The sequence below is a fragment of the Hemiscyllium ocellatum genome, chromosome 9 (genome assembly GCF_020745735.1).
Source record: "Hemiscyllium ocellatum isolate sHemOce1 chromosome 9, sHemOce1.pat.X.cur, whole genome shotgun sequence".
NCBI lineage: Eukaryota > Metazoa > Chordata > Chondrichthyes > Orectolobiformes > Hemiscylliidae > Hemiscyllium > Hemiscyllium ocellatum.
The window spans coordinates 53,275,712-53,284,423 of record NC_083409.1 but is presented as its reverse complement, the minus strand read 5'-3'; positions in this window follow the sequence as shown (position 1 = coordinate 53,284,423).

Here is an 8,712-nt window from a genome sequence, read left to right as displayed (position 1 = left end):
AAAACCCAGGAGCTTACAAGCAACAGGTTTGCTTCTCATGTTCCCGAATGATGACCCTCTGTTAATATGACTGGCTGTGGGTTGAGGCCTTTGGTTGGCATTAATTACCCGCTCAAAGACCTCAATTGATAGCAAGGTGGGAAGAGCCAGAAAGTGTGGCACTGGAAAAGCATAGTAGATCAGACAGTACCCGAGCAGCAGGAGAGTTGACGTTTCGGGCATAAGTACTTCTTCAGTTATGTGGAGGGGGAAGGGACTGAGAGATAAATAGGACAGTGGGAGTGGGGCTGTGGGGAAGGTAGCTGGGAAAGGAATAGGTGGATGCAGGTGGGGGTAATTGTGATAGGTCAGCGGGGCGGGGGAAACAGATAGGAATGAAGATGGATAGGTAGGACAAGTCAAGAGGGGAATGCCAAGTTGAAGGGTTGGATCTGGGTTGAGGTGGGGGGAGGGGAGGTTTGGAAACTAGTGAAGTCGATATTGATGCCATGTGGTTGTAGGGCCCCAAGGTGAAAGATAAAGCATCTTCCTCCAGTTATCTGGTAGCTTGGATTTGGCGGTGGAGGAGGCCCAGGTCTTGCATATCCTTGGGCGAGTTGAAGGGGGAGTTGAAGTAGTCGGCCACAGGGTGATGGGGTTGTTTGGTGCATGTGTCCCAGAGATGTTCCCTGCAATACTCCGCGAATTGTAGAAGAGACCACATCGAGAGCAGTGGCCTCAGTAGATGAGGTGGGTAGGTGGATATGCAGGAAGGTGGGGAGACCATCTATGGGCCTTCCTGCGACAGACTTAATAGGATAGTGCCAGGAAAACCACACAGTTTGCACCCACCTCCCTCTTGCCTGATTAAATAATTCACCCATTTCCAAACTCGCCATGACAGAGGGCACTAAATTCTGCTAGTCTAAAATAACATTTCCAGAACTCTGTTTCACTGGCCTTGAGAACAACACCTATTTATCTGTGTATTTTCATTATGTCAGAAGAGGATAAAAACCTATAGTGGAGTAGAGGCAATTTAATGAGTTCAAATTTGCAAAATAGTAAAGGGAAACAGATGCACTGGAGTGAAATCAGATTATTAACTCACAAGTGTCACTTCTACAATGGTTCCAATGGGTGCTAGTTTGAATGTGTCTATTTATAGTTCTGAGAGGAAGTACATAGCCTGTTTGCTTTTCATACTCCCTGCAACATTTCACTTGCTTTAATTTGCTAATGGGATTCCAGGGTGCAATTCCTCATTTACCTCACACATTTCCTGAACCATAATATATGTGAGCGAATCAAGTAAAGTGAAGTGAAAAAGTAAGCCAAAGGAATGGGAGGAATTGTTTCAGCAGCAATGATGCTTTTTTTGTTTCACCTGACATTCTTTCCTCTGTGCAGACTAATCTCTTATTATGCTCGTAACATGAGCTTTCACATTGCTTTTGATCACAAGCAAATTCTGAACATCTTCATATCAGTGAAGAGCACAGTTTATTGAACTGAACGCATTACCGTTTAACTCACGTGGCTTGTCCTTTCAGACTCAAACTAATTGTGGGAAGATTCCAAATAGTAAAGTTGTTGCAGCCATTGATGTGACTGTGTGCTGTAGCAAGTGATTTGCACTTAAGGAATTACATTACTTTAATTGTAAAATTTTGTTTAAGATAATAAAATATAAATTTATTGAGCAAGCCAATTCCATTCCTATGCCTATTGTCTGCAAATGTTGGCCAACAGAAGAGAAACTGAAAGTCACAGATTCAGCATCAAGAATGAAAGTCCACTAGAGCATAGGCTGTGCGTATACCCGATCTTTTAATCTCGTGCAAGTTTGAGACAAAATTGCAATTATTGGTGCTTATTTCTTGTATATTAATGATCTATAATCTAAAGGACCTCTGTTACAATGGCCTGACCCACTGCTTTCTCTAAGTCAACACCCATCCATCTTGTAGACTTTAATAACCATCAAACAATGTTTTGTCCTGAAGACATCAATTATAATAGAGAAGCAATTGTATTAAGGGCTTCTCTAGAGAATAACTTCTTTATTGCTGCCAAATATTGAAGTCTATTCAATTCCTCAAGGTGACAGAAGGACTGTAACCCAGATCTCTGTTTCTTTTTCAAGAATAGCAAAAAAGGTCATCACCTTCAGAAATGTTCTTGATGATTTTTCTAATAGTCCCAGGCATTAAAATTACAACACTAGTACCATAATGGATTTCAGAAAAGTAGACCGGGAAACCTTCCAAAAGTTAATTGCCACCAACATCAGGTGAATTGTGCCAACTGCCTATGCCTTCAACAGATTTATAGGAACTATTAAAGCTGGCACAAAACACAATGCACCTTGGAGTTTAGAAAGCCACTTATTCTTCACTGGACAGAGGAAAGCAAGGCTTTCTACCAGGAATAATTGCTGAACAAAAACCAGACCACCCCCCACAGTGATACTGCAGTCCTTGCACTTAGCAAATGTGAAAAATGGAAGAGCCTTGTGAACCCTTCACCATGATTCTGTCCAAGCAAATCCTACTTATAAATGCAAATTACAAGGAAGCTGAAAATCTAAAACAAACACAGACAATGCTGGAGAAACGCAGATCTGAAGAAGAGCCAAACCAAATGTGAAATGTTAATTCTATTTCTCTCCATAGATGTGCCAGATCTGCTGAGTTTTGCCAATTCTGTGTTTGTTCCCCACTTACAAACACTTGTAATTATCAGAGCTAAAGCCAACACATCCTACTTGATCCAAACTTGACAAGCTCCAGAAGACAAAAAGTTTCAATACAAAGTGATGCTGTAGCTATTGTGAAATGTGAGGATGGGCTCCAACGTCTCAATAAATTCTGATCCTTTCACCCAATACACTAATCACAGTTCTGCCAGCAACCAAATCTGAAAATGCTGATGGTCTACAATGTACTTTAAGAAGGGGGTAGAATCTTGTAGGACTTTGAATTACGTGAGCTATGGCAAGATTTGTGGCAGAATCAGACGAGAAGTCTGGTGAGACTGAACTCAACATCAGGAGTTGCTGCTCCAACATTTATGCTTTTCATAAGTGTTGTGAGTTTCTCACTAGGCAATGGCAAGTTGCCAATTTAGGGAGAATAATGCATGTTAAGTGCCTCATTGATGGCCAAGTTTGCCCCATTGATATACAGCTTTCTGTCTTTCCAAGGCTACCTAATGGATTCAGCTCACCACTTGCTCTGAAGGACCTGCATATTGGACACAACACACTCAGCTCACATACTGGAGCAGGCTGCACCTCCAGTATCTTCTTTCCTTGCCATGGAGCATAATCACTCACGCATCCATGCCTTGCTCTGTCATGCCTTTCCTTTTCAATCTTTGTCACCCAGCCAGATTTATTTATTCTGTCTTACCCTACTGTATAGCACAGACAAAGAAACAGGAAGCTTGTCATGGGTGACAGCAGTCATCAGTCAAACCAAAGGGGACAGCCTTCATTGAAGGGTTCTTGGCACAGTAAACCAAAGGCAATCTTCAATACCTGACCAAGCCTTGCTTGGAGCTGTCAGAGTCACCATTTTCTTCATATGTATGTGGTGAGGAGCTGAATTATAGACATGACTTCACCCACCTGGAGTCTTTGTGCCCAATTGGGAGTTGCTTTCCTCCTGGAATGAGAGTCAGAGGCAGGTATTAAAAGACATGAAAGTGGGGAGCACAGCTGTTCCTTTTGGCATAAGTGGGGCAGTATCCCAAGTGAGTGAGTAGACAGAACAGAGGGCATGTAAGGTTAGTGGTGTCAGGGGTTGGCATGCTGACAGTGAGGACGGGAAGATATTACAGGCATTAGTGATAGAGTATGAGCCTTGGTGAGAGGTGGGTGCAGCAGCACAGATAGAAAGAGTGTGATGTAATGGAGAGAATATGTTGGCACTTATGCTGACAGTGAAGAAGGTCAATGACCTTCTTTCTGTTGTGCTAGGCATTATTCCAAATGGGTGAGGCTGCTTTAACCCAAGTAGCAATCTTGGACTAAGTTGACATGGCCTGGTGATGTCTCTATTGCTGGGTCTGAGGAAAGAGAAATTTGTTTCTCAGCCCCAGCATATCCAACAGGACTGCTAGGTCTCTTCCCACAAAGCAGGCCACTGATTTGCCCTGCCTGCCATGACTGGGGCAATTGTCAGGAACTGTGCAGAGAAACCCCAAACTGATAGTGTTTATCCAGTTACCCAGTTTGCTTTTAAAGATGATGTGGGTGCAAGCGATGTCTGTGAGTTCCAGGATATCTGCTGAGTGGTGAAATGTTCTGAGGGTGGCATGTAGTAAATAGGGACTTGCATTGGATCTGACAGGTGCCATCAGGCAGGGTGGATGGTTGGCGACTTCTCATCAAAATCTGCACAAATCTCGCTACACTCCATGTTGCTCAGACCAACTGAAGATTCTGTCCATTTCCATCTGTTCGAAGCAAAGTTAAAATAATTGCCCTCCTATAGAGAGAAAAGAATGCTGTTGACATCTCAACTACTGTTCAATGTCTTTGTTTTGCACTTGTTAGAATTGCTGGGCAGATTGCTACTCTATAACCTTGCCTTTGTCATTGAGACTGCCATTGCTTAGGCATATTTCTGTAGTGGCTGTAACTGCTGGAACTAAGTGGGAGCATTAACAACATGTAATGAAACAGACTATCTGCACCAGCGCTTGACTTTTTTTATTACAGTGTTTAGATCAAAGTGGTGCTAGAAAAGCACAGCAGGTTAGGCAGTATCCAAGGAGCAGGAAAGTCGACGTTTTGGGCAAAAGCCCTTCATCAGGAAGTTTGTGGGCTTTTGCCCGAAATGTCGATTTTCCTGTTCTTCGGATTTTCCTGCGCCACTCTGATCTAAACTCTGTTTTCCAGCATCTGCAGTCCTCACTTTTGCCTATTGCATTACAATACCTGCCATAGTATATGAAAGAGAATGGAAATTGCACTGCTTTTCAAATTCTCTAATATTGTAGAGAATTCAAATCCATCTTCTCAACTCCTTGCTTAGCAATCAATTTTACAACTGAATACTGGCACTGGGAGCAGCAGGTACAGGTTATGAAAAATGGCCATGTAGAGGTTTCTGGATCAGTGGTGCTGGAAGAGAACAGCAGTTCAGTTAGCATCCAAAATGCAGCAAAATCGACGTTTCGGGCAAAAGCCCTTCATCAGGATGAAGGGCTTTTGCCTGAAATGTTGATTTCGCTGCACTTTGGATGCTGCCTGAACTGCTGTGCTCTTCCAGCACCACTGATCCAGAATCTGATTTCCAGCATCTGCAGTCATTGTTTTTACCATGTAGAGGTTTCTGTCTGGGCACCTTTTTAAATCAATGTTCACATTTGTGAACTGCCCTAAAACAGAATCCTTTATGTTTATCTAAGCTTATGATGCATTTTCTTTAATTTATTAATTTGCCCACTCTGCACATTTAATTGTAAATTTGTTTTACACCAGAATCAATCTTATACTTAACAAGCTATTTTCAGTAAAGGGAGAAAAAAAATTAGAGATCTAAACACAAATGAAAGACATTACTTTTACTTTAACGATCAGAAATACTGACCAATCAACCTATGTGCTTATGCAAAAGCTCTTTTCTTTCAGCTCAAATTCAGTAGTTTGTTGTAACTTGCACTAAGTTGGCTACTTATATAGGATTCCGGCACAAATGTCCTAGCTGAGTCACTTATGGAGAATTCCGTTCAGCTAGTTCTTAATTAATGGCTCTTTCACTAAAACCCTTATTAAAACATCCTCCTTAAAAGCTGGCATTTGTAGAATTTAAACTGTAGATTTCAGGTTAAGTGTAACAACAAGCTGTATTAGGTTAAATTATGTTGAAAAAAAAGCTTTAGATTTTCTTATTCACCAAAAGATGTTATCTTTAAAATTGAGTATGGTGTTTCTTCTTTATTTCTGAAATGCATGTCATATTTGATCAGTGCAGAAAATATGAGAGCGGGTTGAGTTTATTGGTTTCATTTAATCTCTGTTTGAGGATGGGGCAAAAGAGGAAAGGAGAAGGCTTCTAATTGTTGTAGTGTCTCTGGACAGTCTGGCCAAGATTGGGAACTCATTGCAAAAAACTAAACTTAAATTTATCCAGTATTCTTAACTTCAGTTCAGTTTGTCATATCTCACGTATATAATTTTTTCACTTGTAGTAAGAAAATCCATTAAATAATACAGGCCATTTCACTAGCTGCAACACATAAGGTATTGTGTGGACTTTACTCGCAGTGGCAAACTAGCAAAAAGTAAATATACATGTGCACAAATGAGACAAGATATACTGATCCTTCTTTGTTATGTAACTAAACAAAAATGAAAATTTGCTGTCAGTTTTGGAAGCTAAAATTCGCGTACAATCAAGGCCAAACCAGATCTGGGTTGGTCCAGAACTTCCATTGAGCCATTGTTGACAACCATGACCCTGTCAGAAATCCCAGAATAGGCAATTTAAAGAACAAGGGCCAATACCTGGGCATTCTCCAGTAGAATCAGAGTGCCCAGCTGTACAGTAGACATGGGGCAATTAATGTAGAAATTTGAACTTACTGTTTTGTATACTTTGGGATAAGGAGTGATGGATTTCCTGGAGGGGGCAGACTTACACTACATAGATTTTAGTATCACTCCAGCACAGTATTATTTTTGTTTTGCAACATTCTAAAGGGGTCATTTTGACCTTCAAGACATTCTTTAAATCTGCATTTCATGTAAATATTGACAGTTGACAATGACATTGCAGTCTTTTGATATTTTAACAACTGGGAGAAGTGCCCTCACAGGGATTCAAAAAATCCTTTGTAGAACTCTGCCCTGACAGCAGAATAGCAGTTCCAACCAGCTCTGCACCAATTCTGCAGCTGCCAGTCCCCATACATAACTGCTGTTTAAAGGCAACATTGGAGGAAATGGGTTCTGCATTTCTTACAGGCTTTCTTGTTTTCAGCCAGCAACTTCAGATTTTCATGAAGCTAAAATTCTAATCCAGTCAACGGAATACTTAGGGTCCCCAATTCCACTGAAGTACTATGCTTTCCCCATCCTCCACTTTGGCCTATAAGAAAATCGTTTATATATTTGGGCTCAGTCCAGAATCAAATTTAAGCATATGTTGCCACTCTTAGCAGATGGATTGTCCCTCCATTTTGGGTGCTCCAGGATCCACATTGGGGCCTACAGGTGACCAATAGCCACACCCATAGCAATGGTGCCACCTGTACTTAATGCCCAGACCACAGGGTCTGTTGTCTGTCTGTCTGTCTGTCCAGTGTTGGTGACTGAGGTGCAGACACTCTGATTGGGCCAGTGCTTCTTGGTCATCCTTAATTGGACAGTAGACAGCACTTAATTGGCCAGTGCCAAGAGAACACCTTTCCTGATCTCATCAACTGTCAAAATGGGGCTCTCTTCCATGTTCAGCCCCACTGGTGGGACTTCCACCAAGAAACAAATCATCCGCATGAGGCCAAATAGATGCATATCTTCAAACTCTGTATTGAATTCTTTTCTATCTTGGATGTTTCCATTGATTTTTTTTTCACAAGTATCATAAATGACCCAATGAGACTTTTTTATGAACAGACTAGCCACTTATGTAAAGCTGCACTGTCAACAATTTGCCAGATTGCCTTCACATTCTCAGTGCTTAACAATTAATCTCGATAATGATTAATTGCTTGCTGCATTTTGCAAGGAAATATGAAATACTGAAAATACAATATTTCCACATTAGAAATAGATCAATTTCTGACCAAAATTTCCCAAAATTGCACATTTTCAACCAACAATGTTTTAGGGGGCACGACTAACTTGCAACACAAACAAATGACATAACTTGAAGACTTCATTTGTTCACAATGATGACTTTTAAAAAAAAATAGATTTAGAAAGTTTTTTGACTTCCAATTATAATTTCACATTTGAAATTAAAAGTGGTTTCTGTAAAGAGTGTAAAAGGAATCAGGATCTTAGCCATCTCAGTAAAAAATGGAATTGTCACGTTTCACCAATGTAGCATGTTGGAAATCAAGTTCTGCTAATCCCAGATTTTATGAAAGTACTCATAGTTCCTAATATACCTGCCAGATAGACCCAGGTTGACAGGAAACACGGGCCGGGTTTCTATACTTACCAAGAACTCCTATTTATTACAGATAAAGAATTTCTAGTCACAGGTAAAGAAATATGAGCTATTGATTATCATGGTGGAATTTGAACTCCCGTCTCTAGACATTAGACCAAACTTTCAGATTATTAGTCATTTAGGGTGGCAGGCAGTTCAGTGGTTAGCACTGCTGCCCCACAGCTCCAGGTATCTGGGTTTGATTCTGTCCTCAGGTGATTGTGAGGAATTTGTATCTGTATCTGTATCTGTGTGGGTCTCCTTCAGGTGCTCTGGTTTTCTCCCACAGTCCAAAGATGGGCAGGCTCGGTGGAGTGGCCATGCTAAATTGCCCCATTGTGTCCAGGGGTGTGCTGGCTCGGTGGATCAGTGATGGGAAATGCAGGTTTACAGGGATAGGGTAGGGGTGGACCTGGGTGGGATTCTGTTCAGAGGGTCGGTGTGACCTGTGGCCTGCTTCCAAACTGGGGATTCCATAATCCTCTGTGAGAATATCACAATATTACTGTTCCTCTGATGGCTGCACTGATACTGGACACCTCAGGTGCCCTGTGCATGGCTTTTT